Here is a 24965-nt window from a genome sequence, read left to right on the forward strand (position 1 = left end):
CCAAAAAGTCCATGTGTAAAACATCTCAGCTCCCCGCCTCTGGGCTACTGGAAGGTGGCAGGTGTTTTAGAAGGTATGGCCTACTAAGAAGTCTTGTGCAATTGAGGTGGCCCTTGAAGATTTATAGGACCCTGGTCCCTTCATCATTTTGTTATCACTCCTGATGATGAGGTCTGTGGTTTTGTTCCACCTTGTACTTCTGTGATCTTGCCCCAGACCCAAAGGAACAGGTCCAGTCAGCTTGAATTGAGAGCTGGGTGTGAAGGTTCACATCTGTAATTTCTGCTGATGGAGGATTAGGAGGAGTCAGTATCATTCTCAGCTACAGGGAAATCCAAGACCAGCCTAGGCTACCAGAGGGCTGGAATCTCCAAAATTTTAAACCACAATGAGGTTTCTATTTGCAAGTTGATTATCTTGGTATGTTATAGTAACCCCAAGTTAATTAACAAATTCCCTGGAATGGACAGGATTGGTTTTGTCTGACTTACACTCGTTATGTCTTCTAATAAAAGATGCCACCCTTTCTGGACTGGAGAAATGGTTCAACAGTTAAGAGACACTATCTTTTCTTCCAGAGAACTTAGATTCTAGTCCCAGCATCCACATGGGCGGCTTACAACTATCCAGTCTCCAAGGGATCCAACATGCTCTCAGGTCTGCAGGCACCAGGCACGACATCTGGTACAGACAAGCATGGAGGCAAGACACACATACACATAAAGTACTGTTTTCTAAAGAGAGACCCTCTCTCATCTCTGTGTGGTTAGGACAGGCTAACCATAGTTCCTGGAGCAACTTATATTAGATAGAGCACTAAATCTTTCAGAACAATATGCGCTAATTCAAGGGATAACACATGGCCCAAGGATGGTTGACAATGTCCATTCTTCCCTTAGAATCTCTACTAGTGTTAAGAAAGGGCCTTTCCCTTACTTTGCAAATTGCCATTCTATAGCATGTATTATCTTTCAATGACTCCTGGAACAAATTTCTACAGACTTAATGGTTTAAAACAACAGAATTTCAGTGGTGGTCCACGCCTTTAGTCCTAATACTCAGGAGGCAGAGGCAGGTGGATCTCCTGTGAGTTCAAAACTAATATGATTGGCGAGGAAAGTCCAAGACCAGCCAGAGCTACACAGTAATATCTTGCCTACAAAGCAAAACTGTGAAATAATTCTTCCCCAGTTTCAGAGGTCAAGTCTGAAATTTTGGGTGGTAACAGGGCTATGGCCCTCCAAACATGCTAAAGAATCCTTTGGGCTGGAGAGGTGGCTCAGAGATTAAGAGTGCTGTTGCTCTCAGAGAAAACCTGGGTTGGATTCCCTAGCACTCCAGTCCAGAGGATCCAATGTTCTCCTCTGATTCCTAGAGTAACCAGGGCATGCACATGGTATCCATATTTACATGTGGGAAAAATATCTACAGGCAAATAAATCAAAATAATAAATGAAAAAAACCAATCATAGATTGCATCTTCTAGCTACTAGTGGCTCTCAGGAACCCTTAGCGCATCTGTGATTTGTAGCTTCCGATCTCTCACATTGTCTTCCTGTAGACCTCTTCCTGCTTCTGGCTCTTGGTTTAGTTACTTTCTCATCGCTGTGACAACATACCTGACGAGCAACTTCAAAGTTCAGGTGAGGGTACAATCATCATGTTTGAGAAGGCAGCAGGAGCACTTAGACTTGGCACATGCTCTCTGCTTAAGAGGCAGAGAGCGCGGTGGTCTTCAGCTTGACTTCTCTTTATGGTTCAGTCTGGGCTGTTGCCTATCTTCTGATGGGCCTTCCCTCCACAGTTAGACCTACTGGAAGCACCCTCATATGTTTTCTAAATCAACCAGATTGACAATCAAGACTATGAATCATCACAATCCCATCCTTGTCAAGTACGATAATATTTACTAACGAATGCAATTACACTGATGGTGTTTCCAAAATAAATACAATCCTGAAGCTTTGAATGCGTTAAAATGTGGAAATTCACTATTTATGCAACCACAGCCCCCATGTAGAAGGCATCAACCAGAGTGAAGCCAACAAGGACACAAGGAGAGTGTGAATTAGAGTCTGGGGAATCTCAGGCAAACGCAGAGAGAAGCAGATGTGGCATGCCGTACTGAGAAAAGGTAGAGCCCCGGGAAAAGTATAGAGCAGAAAAATGGGTTAAGCCAGGTGGTGGTGACACATGCCTTTAATCCCAGCACTCAGGAGGCAGAGGCAGGCGGATATCTATGAGTCTTGAGGCCAGTCTGGTCTACAGAGCCTAGTTCCTGGACAGCCAGACCTATAACATAGAAAAACCCTGTCTCAAAACAAAACAAAACAAAAGAAAATATGGGTTAATTTAAAATGCTCATAACTCGGTTAGTAATAAGCCTGTTACTCACAATTAATATGAATATTAAACCTCTGTACTCTGTGTGGTCACTTGGGAGCTGCTTGCAGGACAGAAACTTGCATCTATGTCCCTACTATGTCTTGTCTGATTCCCTGCCTTCCCTTTTTCTTTAAGTTGATCTGAGCCAACAAGCAATAAACTACTATTTTTCCCTTTGGTGGAATTAGACTAGCATTCCATGGTGAGCAGTGCTCCAGACTTCCCGTGCTATACTCACCTCCCAAGTCCTCCAACTGAGGACTGAGCAATTTCATTTGCAAGTAGGCTCCATGCCTTGGATTACTTCATTTGGCTATGAAACAAATTTATTTGAGCAGCTAGAAGACTGAGCCCTGCAGTCTTTAGTCATTATTCTTTTCATAGTTGTTATGGGAAACTTGAAAGCATATGAAGTAGAGAGAAGACAAATCCCCATGCTCCCTATCACCTCCTTTAAACAGAACATCTGACTGTTCATCAGAACATCTGACTGTCTGAATTGTGCCTTCTGGCTCCATAGAGTGGGAGGAGGTAACCCTTGCTGACTTCCACTCACAAATAGTAGAATTAACTTTTTTTTTTTTTTTTAAGGTAGGTGCAACTTCTCTAGGGTCAGGGAGGAATTCTTTAGCATCTTTTGTTCATTTGCTTGTTTTGCTTTGATTTTATTTGCTTTAAATTTTCTTAGATTTATTTATTACATGTGTATGAGTTTTACTGCAAGTATGAATGAAGGAAGTCATATTCATTCCTGGTGCCCAGGGAGGTCAGAAGAGGACATTGACTCCCCTAAAACTGGAGCTGTGTGTGGTTGTGAGCCATTGTGGGTGCTAAGAAGCAAATTCAAGTCCTTTGCAATAACCACAAGTATTCTTAACTGCTAAGCCATCTCTCAAGCCATGTTTATTTGGCTTTATTGAGACAGGATCTCATTGTATAGGCTAGGCTACCCTCAAACTTGGAGATTCTCCTGCCTGAGCCTCCCAAGTGCTGGAGTTACAGGCTGGAAATCTGCCCTTCTGTCAAATGCTTGGGTGACACAAATGCCTAGTGTCTATAGATCACAAAGTTACAAGGCCCTAAACTATAAAGCAGAGAAGAAAATAGTAGGGTCTTGTAGATATAACGGGCCTTAAGAACCCACTTGCTGAAGAGCTATAGCAACTACCCAGACTAAGTTGATAAAATATTCCAGACTGAGGCTGAGCCAAGAACTGAAGGAGACACAAGATCTTGAGATTTCTGGGAAGAAGCTGGCACTGTAGCAGAACCCCAGGAAACTTCCTTAGCACGCATGGGGTCTTGCTGGGTTCAGTCACTAACACCCAATGGAAAATGGAGAAGTTCTGAGAAGTTAAGGCACAATTATGCTGGTGTTTTCTAGGAAATGTGACACAATGACATGTCCAGCAACTCAGGATCCCTAGTTTCCTTTTAAAACTTGCTTTTTTTAAGAGGGGGTCTTGGCAGTTCTCTCTCTCTTTCCCTCCCTCTCTCTCCTCTCCTCCTCTCTCCTCTTCTACCTCACCATTACAGCTAATTATATCTGGGGTGAGTTATCTGATCCAAGCTAGGTTGATCAGATAGTCAATACTGAGTATTTGGATTTGAAATTCAGGTTAGCCAGTGGTCCGTGGTGTAAACGGCATTTAGATCAAAAGCATTCTCCGCGCCAGTGTGCAGAGAAGCAAAGAAAGCTAAAAGAAGAAAACAGACCACACTGACAGCTGAAAGAGAAAGAGAGCCTTGCCTGTATTCTTGAGACTTGCTTGCACTCTCCTCATTCCTTCTGAGGACCTAGAACATTTCTGCCTGTAGATTTAGTGCTTCAGAAACTAATCTCTTGGATATGTATAGAGTTCCAAAAGTACAGTGCTTGCTTAGCATGGACGAGACCCTGGGTAGATTCTTAACACCGCACTCACACTATATAGCATTCCATTGTAAATTAAAATCTTCCAGTGTTGTTTCAAATCTTCAAACCCAAAAAGGAATGATAGACAGACAGAGTCTCACAAATGGGAACAAATACTGGGAGAAGGTGATCCAGCAGCCTAAGAGCACACATCAATATGGATCCCTCAGGGGGAGACGGTAGGGGAGCCAATCCTGACAGTAATAAATTTCAGACACCAGGGAAGAAACTTTCTAGGACCCTACTCCTTCCTCCTGGGCAGAGAGGACTTGCTTCTGGACTTCCTTCAATGCTACCAGCTTCATTCTTACCCCTCCTGGGACAGTCCCCATTGGTAACTTCCATCAGCTTTTCTGGTTTTGTTAACATCAGCCACACAAAAAGGCATCTCATTTTCATCCAACTCTGGGACCAACATCCTTGATGTATTTCCTCAAGCAGTTGCTTATCTATAGATATCCAAGTATCTATAGAGAGCTCTGTACAGCTGGTTGATGTTTTACCCACTATCCTATAATCAACACATCACCTTCTCAATCCCTTGAGGGAGCTGCGCTTCTCGGCTCTGTAGAGCTCAAGCCTTCCCAGTTTGGATTTGTTCTGGTTTGCTCAGAACCTCCCTCCCTTAGAAAAAGTCCAACATCCTAAGAACCCTCTCAGACTCTGGAAAACTAAGATGATTACAACAGCTTGAGGGTCTCAATGGGAACCTAGCCGAATACTGTCTCCTAAAGCTATCATTCAAGCTCAAGGCCACCAAAATTCTGAACCCACTGTTCTAAGAATTGTCATATAACTAAATTTCTGTAGCACTGGGGGCTGAACATAGGGCCCTACACATACTAGGGAGTTGTTCTATGAGTAGGCTAAATTTCTAGCCCCACTGAATGTTTTTATATTTGCTTTTTTGTTTTGTTTGCTTTGCTTTTTGGTTTTTGTTTGTTTGTTTTTCAAGATAACGTTTCTCTGTGTTGCCCTGACTGTCTTGGAACTCACTCTGTAGACCAGGCTGACTTGAATTCCAGAGATCCACCTGTCTGCCTCCCAAGTGCTGGGGTAATACAAGAAAGGGGTTGTGAATCTCCCTCCCAAGGCTAAGGAAAAGCTGGGAGGCCAGGCATGCGGCAATAGAACAGGATCTAAGACAGTATCTTGTCTGAAAAATAGTAAGAGAAGCACACCCACCCTGGTCTACAGAAATAACCTAGGGAGTCCCTCATAGCCTTCCTGATTAGGTTAGAACCAGCTATACCAATAGACCTCTTGCCTCACCCAGACCTGGAGAGTGCAATGCCCCTGCTTTATTGCTGCCGATTATAGACCTCAAGATATTCCAACACTATAAAAAGTTAGCAATTACTTTTGTTGTGGTGTATAGGGTTTTGTTTCTGTTGTTTTTAAAACAAGGTCTCATAAGTGAAACTTTGGCTAGCCTGGAACTTTTGATATAAACAAGACTTGCTGAATTCACCAAGTTCTGCCTGCCTCTGCTTCCAGAGTGCTAGGATTAAATATATGCACCACCACGTCCAGCCAAGCAATCCAGTTTTACTTCCTTCCCTTACTTTTGTCATTGCCTCCTCCTGCTAGGAGAGACCCTCCCCACTGAGTACACATCAAGATGCCAGTAGTGAGGCAGACCCCATTGCAGGGCCATGAGAGGACACAGGCTGTCTCCAGAGGCCTTATCTAACCGTGCTCTCTCTGGCTGCAGAAGCTGGCACTGAGAATAGGGCCTGGTTTCTCTCATTTCTGGGCTGAGTCCCTGGAGGGGAGCACTCCCAGAGCTGGTTAGAAGGACTCAGCAGAAAAGGAGCTGGCAAGAGACTCGGAACTGCATGACCAGTCCTCTGGCATGATCAGAAGACCTCATGTCTCTGCCCTTGCCATTGTGTCAGCCCAGCCCCTTAACATGCTTTCCCAGCTGCCAACCTCACACCTGCCAGCCAGAACTCAAGAGAGACTGGGAATTCTGAGGAGTTACAAAGGCATAAGCACAGTTTGTGTTCAGTGGTGGGAGCTTCCAAAGTCCTTACAGCTAGCTATTCTGCCTGACCGTTGTTACTTGGGGTGAGGGCTGTCTAGTTACAAAGGCAGACTGGCCCGTGCGGATTTCTCCATTGCTGGGTAACCCACTGGGGAGTGTATACACCAGGGCAGGCTTTGTAGGACACGATGACAGCAAGTTCCAAAGCCCTGGTACTAGGTTTCCAGGCCCTCTGTGGAATATAAAAGCCCGGGAGTGCACAGAGGTCTCACCATCCCCGCTCAGGCCAATCTCACCAGATCGGGTCTCAGGGGCCTCTTGTGGCTGCTTTTTCTCTAGTCTTTCCCCAGTTGATGAATGTCCTGGGGATTAGCCCCTCTGTGTTTATTGGACAAGCAATTTGTGTGTGTCTGACAAAGCTACATCTGAATAATATTTGGCACAAGCTGAAGAAATGCGATCCACCACAATTCTCTCCAGCCTGCTCTCTGGAGCCGGCCCAGCTCCTGCCAAAAGGGCTATAAGATTCTACAGCTGAGTCTGGCAGCCTAAACATGTTTGTAGGCAGAGGGTGAGGGTGGGGGAGGTGCTAGGGTAAGGCCAAGGACAGAGAGGCAGAGCAGCCAAAGGGAATTTGCCAGGGATTTGGGAGCCCCTGTAATAATGTAAGGACTTTAAGGTGGTCACCCAGTCCTGGAGACAAGAAACTGGGGGTGGGGGGTGGGGGTGGGACCTTGCAGCTCAAGAGTCTGGGTGGTTTCCTAAGCCCAAGTCCTAGGTATGGGTGCTGTCAAGGAGATTCAAGTCCCTCGCCTAGACGCAGGATGTGGCACCCCAATTAGTGCTGAGCCCTTGTGTGTGCATGTGTGTGGGATGAGTGTGGGGTAGGGGTGAGATGTATGGAGACTATTTAAATATGTACTGTAGATTAGGTCCTTGAACTGAGGAGTACAGAGTTTGAAGCTGAGGTAATCATGGACCCAGGTATAAGGGGCTGAGGCATGTGGGTAAGAGGGAACTTAGTATGTGGGTTTATAACAACAACTTCCACCACACCACATCCCCCCCAGGTCTTCCATCATGCCCCCTTTAGTAATTTCTGTGCTGTTCCTTAGGGCCCTACACGTCATTTCCTTTGCATCTATTACTCATGTCTCAAGATTTGTTTCACCTCTTTCTCTGAAAGTTAGAGGTTGGCTGTAGGGCAGGCTACTATCCTGCACCACTAACAATGAGCACAGAGCTGACCACTAAGAAGATATGGGCAATGCTTTCCTGAAGGAAGGGGTTAATGAAAGACGCTGGGAACTCAACCACCAGTAGTTACAGACTACTGTATATAGCATATGGCAAATAGCAAAGCATACAGTATATAGCAGGTCCAGACAGACGTAACCATACAGGAAGTGAATGTTCAGATTTGAGAAGAAGGTTGCTCACGGTGATATAGGCCTGTAGTCCCAACACTTGGGAGGCTGAACGCAGAAAGATCATAAGCTCAGAGGCCAGTTTGGGCTGCCTAATGATACTCTTGTCAAAACACACACTTGGTTGGTGCTGGGTGTGGTGGCATACATTTATTTATTTGTTTTCGTTTGATTGGTTAGTTGGTTTTTCGAGACGGGGTTTTCTGTGTAGTCCTGGAACTCACTCTGTGAGACCAGGCTGGCCTCAACCTCAGAGATCTGTTTGCTACCTCTGTTCCCAGATGCTGGGATTGAAGGTGTATGCCACCACAACAGGCCAATGGTGGCACATACTTTAAATCCCAGCCCTTGGGAGGCAGAGGCAGCAGATCTCTATGATCTCAAGGCTAGCCTAGTCTACATATTGAGATCTAGGCACACCAGGGCTGTATAGTAAAATGTCTCAGAAAGAAAGAAAGTAAGGAAGAGGAGAGAGAGAGAAGAGAGAGAGAGAGAAAGGAAGGAAGGAAGAAGGAAGGAAGGCAGGAAGAAGAAGAAAGGAAGAAATACATAAGTATGATGGCATAAGTTCTCATCTCCAGCACCCACATAAAAACCCCAGGATTGGAAAGCGTGAGATGCAAGCAAGGGAACCCTTGGAGCTTTCTAGGTCCAGGTTCAATAAGACATCTTGTCTCAAAAAAATAAGGTGGAGAACAGATGAAGATGTCTGACATGACCTCTGCCCTACACACACACACACACACACACACACACACACACGGCCACAGCAACAGCATCCTCGGAGTCCGCTGGATGAACGCCTGGTGTGCGTAAAGCCAGTTCTTTGCAACAGACCTTGAAGCACCTGTAAAGCTGTGCAGCTGTGCATCCGTCCTGTGTAAGAACAAGTGAGGTTTCACATAGCTCTGGATTGTCAGTAAACAGATTGTTCCACACACCACAGGATACCATCTGTTGCTCAAACACAGGAAAACCCATGCACCCATGAAAAGGTAGGAGCCATCTGTGCTGTAGCATAGAGACTGTATTATGAAAGTTTAGAAACGGATGAGGTCAATTTCACTTGGAGGAATAAGGAAGGTTTCATAGAGACAGGTGACACTAGGGCTGGCTTTGGAGCAATGGTGCTATTCCCCATATGCACAATGCTTTTTTCTCTCTCCCTTTTCAATTTTAATCTTCATTTACTATTTTAAATTTTTCATTACATTTACTTATTTAGATGTATGTGCACATGAGTATGGGCTCTCATACCACAGTGTAAATGTGGAGGTCAGAAGACAACTTGTGGGACTCAGTTCTACAGAGATATAACTTAAGTTTTGTCAGGCTTGGTGTTAAGGGCCTTTTCCTTGGACCATTTCGCCATCCCTTATTTTTTTTAATCTACTTATTTTGCTGTGTTGGTGGTAGAACCCAGGACCTCACTAATGCTAGCACGTGTTGTCATGGCTGAGGTACACACTCCCAATCCGGTAGCCGTGGCTAACTCCTCATATGGATCCTGTTACTCTTTCACTGGACCTGGGTGTGTGCATGGGACTCTTTTACACAACTCTCCAACCAGACTACTTACTACCAGAGGCATCTCATGAGAAGAAAGTCCATCTGCCATCCTATGGAGGGAGTAAGAGGAGAAAAGAACAAGGAGGAGGAGAGGCACACTGAGGGGGGGAAGGATGGTGCTGGATGGAAGCTACGAAGAAAGTGGGCTGATTGTACCGGGAAGGTTTGTGAATGGGGAGCAGTGGATGACGCGCCTAAGAAAGGGGGCTAAGGGAATTATCTGGATTCACGTTTTGATTTGGCTGAGGAATTTGGTCTCGGCCTGCAGGAGAGAGAGAGGCTGGCACAGCTGTGTTCAGAAAGCCATTCTGGCAGTGGCATGGGGCCAGGCTGGGCTTGGAGAAGCTGAAACCAGCCAGACAACTGTCTGGGGCAACAAGTGGCAAGGCCTATGAGCAACCGGAGCACTTGGCAAAAACATCTGTTCAACACTCATCCCACCATCTCTCAGGGCTGTTTTTTGACAGCCTGATAGCCCTGGGTCTGTAGCTTCTTTGACAGCAGACTGTTTGCTGCCTCTCTTGTGGCCTCTGGGCTGACAGGGTTCTTAGCAGGTGCTCATTATATATCTGTGAAGTTACTGAATAGGGCAGTGAAGGAAAAGGACAATGGGTGTACAGAGAGCGGAACAGATTTCCGGAATAACATCCTGCTTAGCAAGTGTCAGATCCTGAGGCCTGAGCATTGGCATGGTGTGTGCATGTGGTGTGTGTGGAGAAGTTGATGTGTGTGCAGGAGGTGTGTCCATCTTGAGGATGCTTGCCTTCGAGCTGCCATTGTTCTGTGTGGTCGGGGAGAGCATCTAAGAGCTTTTGAAGATTTTGGAGGGGGTGGCTGTCAGATGGGAGATCTTGCAGTGTGTACCATCCTTAGATGCCTTAGGGAGTATGTGAAAAGGCCCTTTTTAGGTTGCAATTGACAGAAACTCAAAGTAAGCCTTAGGAAAAAACAAAACAAACAAACAAAAAACAGGCTACGTATTAGTTCATGTTATCCTTTTCTGGACAGCCATGAGATCTCTAGCATGGTCAGGTTCTCTCTTCTTCCTGTGATATCTGTTCCTCTCCACACATCAGCCTCATTCATGCACCTGGCCTCTGGCCTCCCTAACAGGAAACACAGTTGCCAGTAGCCTGGGTTTCCCAGAAGAAATGAAGATATCACCCTGAAAGGAAGGGACAGAGCTCATTTCTCCCAGGAAAATCCAAAGGCTAGACTGAGGGGAAGAGGTTGATCTGGTGTCTCCATGGCAATCAGGAATAAAAATCATCACCACCAAGCATCAAGCCTATGTTTGCTGCCCAAAAACAGGGCATCTGATTTTGAGTTAATCTTTCTTCTGTTGTAACTTACTTAGAGTGGATTTGACAAAAGCAGTTGGTGGCATAACAGCCATGCTGACGGTGATGGGGGCAATGGTTGCTTCTAAACAGCTGGTGACAGGATAAAGTTGAAAGCTAAACAAAGTAACTGATAAGCTATTTTTTCAGGCTTTTAAAAAGAAGAAAATTCTGACACGCGCATGAATGCAAGTTGAGGGCACTGTGCTAAGTGAAATAAGCCAGACATTAAAAGGGTAAGATGTGCAACTCTGCTTTTAGGAGTTTACTTAAAAGAGCTGAATTCATAGAGACACAAAGTGGAGCGATGGTTGCCTGGTGCCATAGACAGGAAAAATGACAGTTACGACGCTTAATCAGTACTAAGTTTTAGTTCTTTAAGCTGTAAAAGTCTGGGAGCTTGTTTGCACAATGAGGTGACTATGCTAAGCACTAATGCCAGTCCACGTGGAAATTACTGAGAGGGTAAATTGTGTACTAGTTGGAGATGTGGCTTGTTTAGTAAGTGCTAGCCTACCATCCACAAAGTCCTGTGTCCAATCCCCCAGCATTGCATGGTGGCCCATACCTGTAACCAGCACTGGGGGAGGGGAAGGCAGGAGGATGGCAAGTTTAAGGTCATCTTGGCTACAAGTACGAACTAGCCTGGAATATGTGAGACCCGTTTGTCTTTAAAACAAAATGAAGACTCTCTACTTGAAAATTAAGGCATTCTCACTGGGCAGTGGTGGCACACACCTTTAATCCTACCACTCAGAAGGCAGAGGCAGGCAGATCTATATAGAGGCCAGCCTGGTCTATAAAGCTAGTTCCAGGACAGGTTCCAAAGCCATAGAGAAACCCTGTCTAGAAACCCAAAAAGAAAAGAAAATTAAGGCATTCCTACCACCCTCCCCCACTATTCAAACCTATATTCCTAGCTGTCCAGGAATGGGAGGCAGGAGCTTGCCAAGCCTGGGCTTTGGAGTGCATTCCAGGCCAGAGTGAATCCTTGGGTAACTTCGTGAGACGCCCCCCATCTCAAATGAGATATTAAAAGGAGAATCAACTAGAGAAAGAGCTCAGCTGTCAGTCAAAAAGTGTGTGCATTTGTGAAGTTCTGGGTTCTATTACCAGAAATACACACAGACATAAGAGAAAAAGAAACTGTCAATTAATTCTTAAAGTACAAAATGATTTTTTGAAGGATTTTGTTTTATTGTAACAACATTGAGCAGAAGAACAAATACAGACGTGCAGTGAAACCCCAAAGTCCAGTGAACCGCACTTTATCTTTTAGAGTTTCAGGTTCAACAGAAGCAAAAAGCTGTGCACACTAAGCAGTCCTGGTCAAGGTGTGGTCCCGTCATGTTGGGACCCAACACAGTCTCAGCTCCGGTCTCTGAGAAGCTGTCAGAACTGTGAGAAATCTCTTTCTGGGGCCAGTTCCTCTTGTGGCTAGTGCCAGGCTTCAGGCTTTACCTTCTTCTAGCATGAAGCCTCTAGGAAAATTCCAATTTCTTGGTCTCTATTGCTTCAGTAATATGGTAGACAGAGGGAGGGGCATAAGTCGTCTCTCTTCAGGCTACTAATAGAAGGTTCTGCCCACAGGCATGCAAGAAATGGGCTTCTCCTCCCCAGTGTCCCAGGACTGCAGGTGTATGTTCGCCTGGTGGTTTACTTAACTAACTAACTAACTAACTAACTAACCTAACTAACAATTAATATGGGAGATAGAGTCTGGCCTGAAACTCACTCTGTACACCAGGCTGGCCTTGAACTCACAGACATCCATCTGCCTCTGCCTCCAGGGTGTGTCACCACGCCTGGCCAAGGTTGATTATTTGCTTTTGTTTGGTGGTTTCTTCTCTTTTCTTGTCAGTGATGCAAGATGGTACACACTAAGTCAGCATCCTACCTTCTAAGTATACTGTGATGTGGGCAGCATCCTTTCCCAAGTCAGTAGAGATCTTTAGAAGTGAAAACTATACCAATGGTGATGGAAATTTTCTCACATAGTCAGGTGATTGGAGAGTGATGGGAAGGTGTTCCTTCGGGGTGTGCCTTCAGGTTACATCAAGGCCAAGCTTGGGAGAAGCATCCCTGGATTGCCAGACATGGTGGTGGTGGATGGAAGAATCCAGAGATCCTTAGTTGTAAGTTACAGGGTCTCAGCATATCTCAAACTGCCACGGGTAGGGAGCAAACGCCAGGAAAACCTGCCGAGGTCATGTGCACCAATGTTAGGACAAAGCACAAGGAGAGCCTTGGCAGGTTCTATGGCAGATGAGGGTAACGGGAGGGGGGGGGGGGACACAAACATGCCAGGCAGACAGCTTAGTGAGAAGTTTTATTAGAAAGGGAAAGAAGGGGTAAGGAAAGAGAAAAAGTTAAAGAGAAAGAGACAGAGAGAGGACAGAAGAGAAGAGGGAGACAGGAAAAGTCCTGTGTGCCCCAGGGGAACAGCAGGAAAGAGAAGAGCCAAAATGACTTTTGAAAACAAGAGGTAATTCAGACAGAAGGAAATAGTCTAAATACAAATCAGAGTACTTTTAGGCTTTTAAAAATTATAATTGTTATTATAATTATAACAGTAATATTATTTTGTTTGTTTCTTGAAACAGGGTTTCTCTGTGTAACAGCTCTAGCTGTCCTGGAACTTGCTCTGCAGACCAGGCTGGCCTCCAACTACAGAGATCCGCCTGCCTCTGCCTCCCGAGTGCTGGGATGTGACGTATCACCATTCCCCAGCTCACAATTATTATTTTATATCCCTGTGTGCATGTGTGTATGTGGGACACACAGAGCTCAGAAGACAACTTTGTAGAGTTGGTGCTCTCCTTGCACTGTTTCCTGGGGGGATGGAACTCAGCTCTTCGGTCTTGGCAGCAAGTGCCTTTATCTGATAAGCCATCTTGCCAGCCCAGAAATGATCATTTTTATGGTTCTTCCTACATCTTACATTATCTTCAGGTGAAGATTCACAGTGATAGATTGATAGATTCTAAACATTGCAAGATCCAAGGCTGGCAAGTTACACACACACACACACACACACACACACACACACACACACACACACAGACACACACAAAGTTGTTTTCTTCTTACCCATGTTTGACATATGCGCTGAGTTGCCCCCAGAGGATCATGTGCTGGAATCTTCATTCCCATTCCCTAGCGTGTCAGTGATGAGGCAGCAGAACCTTTACTAGCCTGGTAGAACCCTACTTAAGTCTGGCTACAGAGGGGAGATGAACTCTGCAGGGATGGACGCTTGAGCAGTGGGACTAGATCAGTTCACCTGTGGGTAGAGTTTTACACCCCCACACCCTGCACTCCCCGCTTATGCTGGGGATGGATCCCAGAGCCCCTGGACTCCAGACCAGTATTCTGGCCACTAAGTGCATCCCTAGCCATTGGTTTGTTTGAAACAAGGTCTGACAGTCGTGTGCCTCCCCCCATACCCCAACAAGTCTAAGCATGGCTGACCCCTCCCTTGAATCCCTGATTCTTTCTTACTGTGGGGTGGAGGAGCTATTGGGATTGGAACCTAAGGTCATCTGTGTGCTGACTCCATCACAGGCCCTGTGCATCTGTTTCCACAGCTGTTGCTCGCCTCTTCCTCGGGCCCCACTGCTGCTGCACATCCCTGTGGTGTCATGTGCCACAAGCCATCTCCAAGCAGTCAAGCAGATGCTGATGCTGACCCTCAAGAACTAAACAAACCTGATGGGTGGTGTCCTTTGGCCAATATAGGCAGGAAGACAGGTGGGACTAGAAGATGAGGAGAATTCTGGGAAAGGCAGGCAGAGAGAGAGAGACCGGGGAGAGATGCCATGTAGCCACAAAAGGGAGTAACAGGTCCGGGCATTCTCTGGTAAGGCAAGACCACATGGAAATACATAGATGGCCCTAGCCATTGGCAAACAGTTTAATAATTAATATAAGTCTTTGTGTGCTTATTTGGGGCTGAAGCGACTGTGGGACCAGGCGGGACAAGAAACTCCAGCAACACAAACCTTCGTTAGTCTCAGCCTTTGGCATTTTGTTAGAGTAATATAAAATACATTAAGATAGACAAGCATGGATGGCAGACCCTGCATCAGGCCCTGGAGATTAAAAGTAAAGGGAGGTAGGAAAGGGTTATTTCATTTCTTCTTTTTAGGACTTGGCAGCCTGGAGGGAAGACAGGGCCCTGGAGGTACCCCCAGAGCAGGAAGAGGCGAGGGCAAGGAGGCAAGAGCAAGAACGCTGCACACTGGAGGTTGCCTTTGAGGAAAACCATTGCACTAGATCCAAAGCAGAGGAGGGCATCACAAGCGGGAACTACGTCGAAGCATATCATGTCAAGCATATAACTAACTCTCCGATGCCTGCCTGGGGCTGTTGGAAATGGCTCAGCAGGTAGAGCACTTACTGCTCTTCCAGAAGACCTGCGTTTGCTCCCAGGCACCTATGCATGTCTGGTTCACAGCTGCGGTTAACTCCTGCAACCACGAGTTCTGACACCCCTCTTCTGAACTGTGCTGGCAGCTGCACTCAAATGTGCACATACCCACACATAGCCACACCCATATGCGTTTCATTTAAAATAAATCTTAAAGAAGAAAGCAAGCAGTTTAAGATTGAAAATAGTGCTCCACCCCACTAACTAGCTTCAAGAAGTAGAGGAGGACAACAGATAGGTTCTTCTCACCCAAGTTAACCTTTTACCTCGGCTTCTTAATGTGTTTTCCACTTTGCGAACATAAGTAAATTGTTTCCTCTCTCTGAAATTCAGTTCCATCATTTGAGAAATGAAACCAATAATGCCACCTGGGATTTTTTTTTTTATGTCATTGCTTTTGTTTATGAATCAAATGAAATAGCGTGTGCTATAGTTTAAAGTTTAGAGCTCTAGGCGAAGATACACATTTGTAATCCCAGCACTTGGAGAGTGGGGACAGAAGATCAGAGGTCAAAGCCAGGGAAGGAGAGATGCTCACAGTTAAGATCACTGGCTGCTCTTCCAGAGGACTCTGGTTAGGTTTCCCTCATCCACATGGTGGCTTGCAACCCTTTGGAACTCTAGTTCCAGGGAATCAGACCCCCTTTGGTGCATAGGCAACACTCACACCTATAAAAATAAATAAAACATTTATAGTTTTTGTTACTTTGATTTTGAGACAGGGTTTCTCTGTGTATCCCTGGCTGTGGAACTCAATCTGTAGACCAGGCTGGCCTGGAAATCAGAGATCTCTGCCTGCCTCTGCCTCTAAAGTGCTGGGATTAAAGGTGTGCACCACCCTGCCTGACCAAAAAAAAATTCACGAGAGTTCAAAGCCTTGGTTACATAACAAGTTCTAAGCTATGGGCTACATGAGACCCTGTCTCCACTCTAGAACTCACTCTAGAGTTATATGTCTATGAAGAGTATCTAAGCAGTGGACCTTGGGTGACCAGTGGAGAAGGGCTTGGGAACTAAAGGAAGAAAATGCAATTAAGAAGTAGCTCTTGGGCCAGAGCTGCTGCTCCCAAGGCTGGGTGCTGTTTCCCATGAGTGGTACCTGGTGCCTGGTGCACAGTGCCTGGTGGCAGGAACAGCAGGATTTATCTTCTCCAGAGAGCTCCATGTAACCTTCCCACTCTGCAATCACTGTTCAGAGCTTTTCCCTGAGGAGTAGCAAGGGTGCCAGAGTCTCTGAGTAAGTGGTAATGGAACAGAAATTAGGAGCTGGCTGGGTTATAGTTTAGCATCCCAGTTCTTGACTTTGAAGCCTTTATGGAGCCCTGAGAATTGAGTCATACTTAAAAGCCCACACATGAAAAACTCACCATTAGGAACAAAATTCATCTGGAGCCAAGGCATGGCTGACATTAGAATAAATTCCAGATGGCTTAAAGATTTGCATGTAAAACACGAAACCATGAAAATAGTAAAAGAACATAGGTGGATGTTTATAGTTCTGGAGGAAGGAGGGAGTGTGAAAGAGGGTGTTCTAAGTTTAGCACCAAAGGTAAATAAAGACAGAATGATACCAGCTGAGGAGAAGAAGACTTCTGCAAAGCAGAAGGCTAAACCAGACCTCTGAAGTCAGAGTTAACAGGCACGAGGATGAGGGCCCTGCTCCATTCCCTGGAGGAAGTTTATTGGGCAACTCCATTTGGAGTATCCAAGGCAACCACCCTCTCCCTCCTCCTGCTGCACTTGGACTGATTAGTCACTCTAGCCAGTGCCCCAAGCAACAAGTACTCTCACTCAGAGTAAAGAATTGTCATACCCAAAGCCAGGCCCTTTTTATTCAAGACACTCTCTCTTTATATATGCACATGTGTACATGTATGTATGTGTGTACACATATGCACATTTACATATATAAGTACACACACACACACACACACACACACACACACTCCACCAGCACATTCTATTCCTCCTGAAAATATACTGTATGGAGGACCAGTAGACAGAAAAAAAAGCACACAATTGAAATTGAATTCAGTGAATAAAAGCAATGGCTGTTCTTCCAATGGAACAGGATTCAATTCCCAGAACCCAACTGCTGACTCACAACCATCTGTAACTCTAGCTCCAGGGATCCAACACCCTTTTGTGGCCTATGAAGGCATAAGTCATACAAGTGGTGGACAGGCATACATACAGGCCAAGCAAAACATCTATACACACAAAATTTAAAAGAAAAATAAAATAAGGTAAGCCAGGTATGGTGGCACACATTAAGAGGCAGAGCCAGATAGATCTCTCCAAATTCAAGGCCAGCCTGGTCAACACAGGGAGTTCTAGGCCAACTAAGGTTACATAGTGAGACTTTGTCTCAAAAAAAAAAAAATAATAAATAAATTAAAAGATGAACAGGCTAGCCGGGCTTTGGTGGCACATGCCTTTAATCCCAGCACTCAGAAGGCAGAGGCAGGTGGGTCTCTGTGAGTTTGAGGCCAGCCTGGTCTACAGAGTGAGTTCCAGGACAGGCTCCAAAACAATAGAAAAACCCTGTCTTGAAAAACCAAAAACAAAAACCCAGCCTAGAATGTAGCTCAATGGAAACATACACCACCTCCCAAAATATCAGTTCGAGAGTTACTAAGTAAATTACTGAGTAAAATGAATATATGAAGCAAAGTGGGAGAATCTACTGTGAGAGATAAGAACATGACATGCCAAAATATGTCACTTTGGCACACTGGTCATTTTGACCTAAAGACAACTGAGGAAAAAAAAAATTGGTTCTCCAATTGGCCCAAAGTCAGGCCACATGTTCATAAAGACAAAAATATTTCCCTTCTCTCTAGGCAAAAAAGAGCAAAGATTAACACTGAAGGCAACTGAGGTGGCTTAACCTAGACGTAGTCTCAGAGGAAGCATCCAGGCCAGCTTCACTGACTAGCTTTATCTGCCTTCTCAGTTTCCTGCCTTTTCTTTCTTCTCCTTCCTCCTCTTCCTCCCCCACCTCCTTGGGCTTCCTTGAAGAAGAAATTTAGCCAAGTTGAAAGCCAGACTTTTGCAAAGTAGTCAACATGTTCTGCTTTTTTCTCTCTGCAAGAAACATCTGCAGAGGTTTCCCTTCAGGAATGTGCCTGCTTTTGAGTTTTTAGCCTCAAGAACGCTAGCGTTTTAACTCCATTGTAATCTAACCTGGGGAAAGGACATTGAAGCATGAGAGCCTCTTAGCATTGGTGACATGGTATCAGGACTTGGAATGCTGGTTTCACTACTTTCAATTTATAATCCCAAGGGTCTCTCTCTCTCCCCCACCCTCCCCTGCCCTGAACTTCCATTTCCTTGTCAATAAAAATGGGAGCATACTTGCCTAGCCCTGAGGATAGTTCTGCCCACTAAGAGCATAGAATGGTGAAGCCGTGTTCTGAGGCTATTAGTTCTAACCAAAATGTCAGAATGCAAATTCCTTCCAGAGCCAGAAAGACAATGTGGTTTTGTAAAGTGGCTATCATACAATGCAGGAGAATGGAAAGGACTCTGGCTTGACAACATGCTTGAGAGACAAACTTATTTCTGGTTTTCCAGCTTGTGTCTCCCTCTCTAAGCAAAAATGAGACTAATTAGATCAAAGCAACTCTTGAAGTTGATGTAAAATCAGACCTTTTTCCCCCCTGTTGTGGGTTGAATTTTGTCCACATTCACCAAAAAAATCTTTTAAAATGAAAGACATGTTGAACTCCTACCTCACAAAACCTCAGCCAGGGACTTATTTGGAAATATGGTCATTACAGATGTAATTACTTTTAAGTTGGAATGAGATCATACTGCAGTGTCCTGGCCATGAAGATACACACACACACACACACACACACACACACACACACACACACACACACACGAAGAGGCCAGGTGTCAATGGAAGCAGAAATTGAAGCAACATTCCTCTAGCCAAGAAATGCCAAGGATTGAGTGTCCAGGAGCTAGAGAGGGACACAGCATGGATTTCCTCTAAAAGATGCCAACCCTACTGATACTTTCTTTTTAATGTAATATGCAACACATTAGCTTACTCCATAGAATTTAACAACTCATTCTGTAGGTGAGTGTATCTCAGAGTGTGCCTGCAGTTACATTAGGGTTATTCACTTATTCACCAGCACTACAAATGGCTGCATTATTGACCATACTCCATTCTCAGCACTCTTCCCTACAAGCAACTTCATCTTCCTGCTTCTCTTTCTGCACCCTTTCTCAGAGATGACTTCTTCCTCCCACACCAGGCACACAGAGTACCCATGGCTTTGGCCATTGGTTCTATTAGTCTATATTTTCCTTCTCAGAGATAGGAGTGTCCATTCATTAAAAACTACATGGGTTGTTGGAGTCCATTCCCTATGGTGGGATGCCGTGTTCAGCCTTAATGTAGGGAGGAGGGGCTTGGTCCTGCCCCAACTTAATGTGCCAGGCTTCATGGACTCCTCATGGGAGTCCTTACCCATTGGGAGGAATAGATGGGGGATGAGCTGAGGGGGGGGAGTGAAAGGGGGAGAGGAGGGGTGGAAGGAAGAACTGTGGAATATAACATGAAATTTTTTTTTAAAACTACATTGGATTTGGGCTGGAGAGATGTCTCAGAGTTAAGAGCACTGGCTGCTCTTCCAGAGGACCTGGGTTCAGTTCCCAACACCCACATGGCAGCTCACAACTGTAACTCTAGTTTCAGGGGATCTGACACCCTTATACAGACATCTGAGCAGGCAAAACACCAATGCACAAAACAAATTGTACATTGGATTCTACTTCAGTTTGCCTTCCTTTAACAGCTGTGGGTACAGGGAAGTTTCTTTTCTGATCCAGTTCTAGGTGACAGTTAGGTGTGGTGAGGAGAAGCATGGAGCAGCTTCTGGTCAGGAAGCAGGGAGCTTAGAAATACTGGCACTCATCTTATGCCCCTTTTCTTATGCAGCCCACGACCCAGCCAAACCCAGGAAGGGTCCCTGCTGATACGACTTACATTTATGAGTGTTATGGCTACATGTATGTTTGTGTTCCTGGTGACTGTGTAGACTAGAAAAGGGAGTTAAGTCCCCTGGAACTGGAGTTACAGATATTTATGAGTCACTGCATGGGTGCTGGAAATAGAATCTGGGTCCTCCAGAAGAGTAGTTAGTGTTCCTTAACCAATGAGTCATTTCTTTAGACCCCCACCTTACTCTCATCCAAAGATGAGAAAATGAGTTTTTATCTTTTGAGACGGGGGGTCCCACTCTGTAGCCCAGGCTGGTTTGAACCTCACTCTGTAGTCCAGGATGGCTTGAAACTCATGGCAATCCTCCTGCCCCAGCTTCCTAAGTGCTGACACTGCAGATACAAACCCCCATGCCCAGCACACACACTACCTCTCTAACAATAAATGGTTGTTAGTCAGGTGAGAAGAAGGAAAGAATGATGGCATATTAGACTAAAGGAGAAAGGTGACAAGAACGAGGCCCAGAAGCCAGGTGTGATAACAGCCTTTGGGCTTGAGGCAAGAGGAGGTCAAGGTCACCCTCAGCTACATAGCAAGTTCAAGACCATCCTGGTTACATGAGACCCTGGGAGAGGGGAAAACACTTAGAAGGGAAATGGTGGTACTGCATTAATCCCAGTGCTCAGAAAGCAGAGGCAGGAGGCTCACTATAAATTCAAGACTATCTTGATTTACAATAGAGTTATGGGAGCTGGGCGTTGGTGGTGCAGGCCTTTAATCCCAGCACTCGGGAGGCAGAGGCAGGTGGCTCTCTATGAGTTCGAGGCCAGCTTGGTTTACAGAGCCGAGTTCAGGACAGCCTCCAAAACAATACAGAGAAAGCCTGTCTCGAAAATCCAAACCAAACAAAACAAAACAAAAAACAAACAAGCAAAAACAAACAAAAACAATAGAGTTATGGGTGTACATATCAATACCTCAAAGATATTTTTCTTAAAAGACATTCAGATAACTTGGGTGGTAGACAAATGTGATAGTAATCACTAAGCCAGGAAAAACCAGAAAAGGAAGAAATGTAAAGAAAAAGGAAAAGGCTAATTCAGTCTTGGACGTGGAGAACCTGAGGTACTTACAGGCAGAGGTGACCAACAGAGCATTTCCAGAGTATTCTAAGAACCTGAGTTCCAGGAGGAATAGTTGTTTCAGGAAAAGAGGATGTCCCAATCTCTAGAAGACAGAGCCTGGGGCCAAGGATTATATACCCAAGCTTTCAGAGAAGTGAACCGAGTTTGGGAAACAATGCAAAATACTCAGAGGAGCCAGAGGCCATTGGCAGCAGCTAGCTGGGCCTCTGGACTCTACAGTCATGTGCTCACATGATTGACTGTTCTGCAAGCTGCTTACCATCTGTACCTGGGACCAGGTCATTTGTATTGGACAGATTGATTTTTTCATGGTTGTAGAGTCTGGAAAGACCAAGGCCAAGATTCTTGAATCTGGTGGGGCCTCTTTGCTGAGGCACTGGGTGGGGTGGCAGAGGGCAGAAAGGCAAGAGAACTGTGAGAAAGCATGGGCTCAACCTCCAGCCTCGGAGCCTGTGGTAGCTGCATTCATGCATGCATGATGAGCACTCCCTGTTAGGCATACCACTCAACATTGCTGCATTTGTGATTGATCTACCACATAATTCAAACCAAGCCCAAAGAAGACAGGGAGAGGGGGCGGGGTAGGGAAGGGCACCAGACAGCGAAGGCTGCCTGCTTCAGGAGCCTTTTCCTATTGTCTCTTTGCTTCCAGGAACATATGAAGGATGAGGATGATCTGGTTTATTCAACACCGTCCAGTGTTGCAGCATATCTGGTGGCCTTGGCCTTCACTGCCCCAAACACTGATGCTGATTCCGAAACAAGGAGTGTGGGAAAGCAGGGAACAGGGACCATCTCTGAAGGCTGGAGCAAGATTCAAGCTCAGCCAAACAACTGCTGCTAACTGCTTCCAACCGAGAGGGACTCTTTGTCTACTTACTGTGTGCGTGCATGAGTGGCACATCTGTGGAGGTCAGAGGATGAGTCTGTTCTTTCCTCCCTAATATGAGTTCTGGGAATTAACTCAGGCTGTCAGGCCTGCTTTGCCTGCTAACCACTTACCTCCAACCCCCTCTCAGGACACCCGCTGCATATAGGTGGTCTCCCCGGCCCCCTCCCTTCCACCTCTGCTCTCAGCTGCTGCAGAGTCCCAGGTCTGGAACCATTGCAGTCAGCAGCCTGAGCACATGTGTGGTACTAACGTCAAAGCACACCACAGCGTCCTCTGGAGAGGAGGCCAGCCCACGCCATGTGTCCCGGTTTCTCTTAACCTGGAAACTCTTCTGCCTGCACTGTTACTCATGCCTGGAGCATATGTCCTGCTCTGTTTTGCTCTCCGCTGACACCTCTTCTGTCTGACTGTGATAAAACTGCTCTTCCAGTCAAAGCTGTGTGGGGAACTCATCCCAGCTCCTCACAGTGCAAACCCGGGCAAAGGCTGGGGAACTGGAGATGACAGTGACTCAGATTTACACCACAGCTGCAGGAACAGAATGGCAGTGTGAGCCTGTTGAGGAGGACCTGCCCTGAGTGGCTGCCCCTGAAGGGGACACAGTGTCAGTTCATCTGCTAACTTGGGGAGGATATAACGGCTCTCACTGGAGCCTGGCATTTGCCAGTCACTGGACTAAATTGTCAGGTTTTAGTTGCTAGCCCCATAGTCATCTGAGGAGAATGAGGTCACAGGTCAGAGTTCCTCCATGAGATTCCAATACTCTGGAATATGGCAGCTTCCATAGTGGACTGAGCCACAAAAAGGAAGTTTCTGGCTGAGGGCTGCTTAGTGTGTACCAGACCCTGGGTTCCATCACCAGCAGGACAAGCAAAATAAAAATAAACAAACTCAAACCTGTGGGACATGCCCACGTGTTATCACTACCCTCCACCCAATCTCCCAATACCAGAAGCCCCATCAAAATCCAAATAGCCTGGAACTCGAGGCTGGCTTCACACAGATCCATTTGCCTCTGCCTCCTGAGTGCTAGGATCAAAATGTGCGCTACCATGAACTGCCCTCCTCTCAGACTTTAAAACAAAGCTCAGGATCATGGCTAGCCCTCAAGTAGATAAGAGCTGAACTAGGTGGAGTCAAATCAAATACCAAGGAATGCGGCTCGTTCACCCAATGGCCTCCCTCTCTTCTTCCTTAAAAATAAATAAATAATGTGTGGGGGGAGCACTGAGTGGTGCTTGTCTGGGTCCAGAGAAGCTTGGCCTCTGATATCACTTCCTCCTAGAGCTGAAAGTCTCCAAGGGAAGAAAATACATCTCTGAAGCCCTGGAAGCTTGTCTTAGGGTTTTTTATTGCTGTAAAGAGACATCATGACCAAGGCAACTCTTATAAAGGAAAGCATTTCACTGGAGCTCACTTATGGTTGAGAGGTTTAGTCCATTATCATCATGGCAGGAAGCAAGGCAGCATGTGCCAGACGAGGTGCTGGACAAAGGGCTGAGAGTGAGTGCTACATCCTTTTTTTTTTTTTTTTTTTTTAAACTGGGAAGGGTGATCAGCACACAACTTGGTGGGTTGTTTTTTTGTTTGTTTGGTTGGTTGGTTTTATGATTTATTTTTTATTATGTATACAGTGGTCTGTCTGCATGTACCCCTGCAGACCAGAAGAGAGTATCAGACCTCATTACGGATGGTTATGAGCTACTACATCATTGCTGGAAACTGAACTCAGGACCTCTGGAAGAGCAGCCAGTGCTCTTAACCACTGAGCCATCTCTCCGGCTCCAAGTTCTCACCCCTTGAGCCAAAGGCACAAAGGAAGTAAACTGAGACACTTGGTGTTTCTTGGGCTTAGGGGATCTCAAAGTCCACCCCCACCATGACACACTTCTTCCCAGAAACTGCACCTACTTCAGCAAAGTCACACCTCCTAATAGTGCCACTCCCTGAGAGCCTATGAGGGCCATTACATTCAAACTACCACAGAGCTCTGTATCAACCAGCTACCAGCTACCCTGGCACAGTTCCCTGGAAGAACCTCAGCATCCTGCCGGCCACAAAGCTTCAAAGCTGCAAGCCAGGCATGTCCAGGCAGAGCAGACACCAACGGACCCACTTGGTGAAGGTGGAGTGGGGCTGGCCCAGCAGCTAGGCTGTCTTGCCCACAAAGAAAGGAAGGAGAAGAAAGAACAGGGAGAGTTAGGAGGGATGCCACCAGAAAGGCAGGGCTTGGAAGGGAATCCAGGGAAGCCTGACCCCAGGTAGGCAGAAGAAAAGTGGGGGATGGGGTGGGGGTGGGAGACGTGTAAGCCCCATGTTTGCCACCTGGCACTGAGACCCCTGCCCACACCTCCATCTGCATCTCTTCTCATGCCATGCCTAACTCTTTCACAGAACTGCTTACAGACAGATCCACTCAACATCCAGACTAATGTATTGTTATGTGCTTTGGGATGTGCAGTCTTCTATCTGAATTGCTTCTTTATTTATGTAGCTGGAGGCTTCCTAGGAAATATCACCTTCTCCAAGGTGATCATATTCACCAAGTCAGACAGAACTGCACCTGCCTCTGCTACAATCCACAGGTCTCAGGCATGGTGGTACTGAAAGATTTTAGTTTGCAGAGAAAGGATGTAGGAAAGGGGCAGGAGAATAATTCTTGCAAGCAGAATGTAGAAAATCATAAGGCATGAACATTGACATGGGAGGAGACAACAGAAATTATGAAAACAAGAAAGTTACTATGGTGAGGGGGCTAGCGGTCATGCTAGGCTGATTCTGTTAAATAGGGCTAGTAACTGAATCACCAATCTCTTGTGAAATAACTGAAATCTCTCACAGGTCTTGGCCCACAACAAGGAAACAGGCCCCCAACCCTGGAGCAAATGATTCCAGATGAACAGCCCTGTTTGGGTC

Source organism: Phodopus roborovskii, unplaced genomic scaffold (assembly GCF_943737965.1).
Source record: "Phodopus roborovskii unplaced genomic scaffold, PHOROB, whole genome shotgun sequence".
NCBI classification, from domain to species: Eukaryota; Metazoa; Chordata; class Mammalia; order Rodentia; family Cricetidae; genus Phodopus; species Phodopus roborovskii.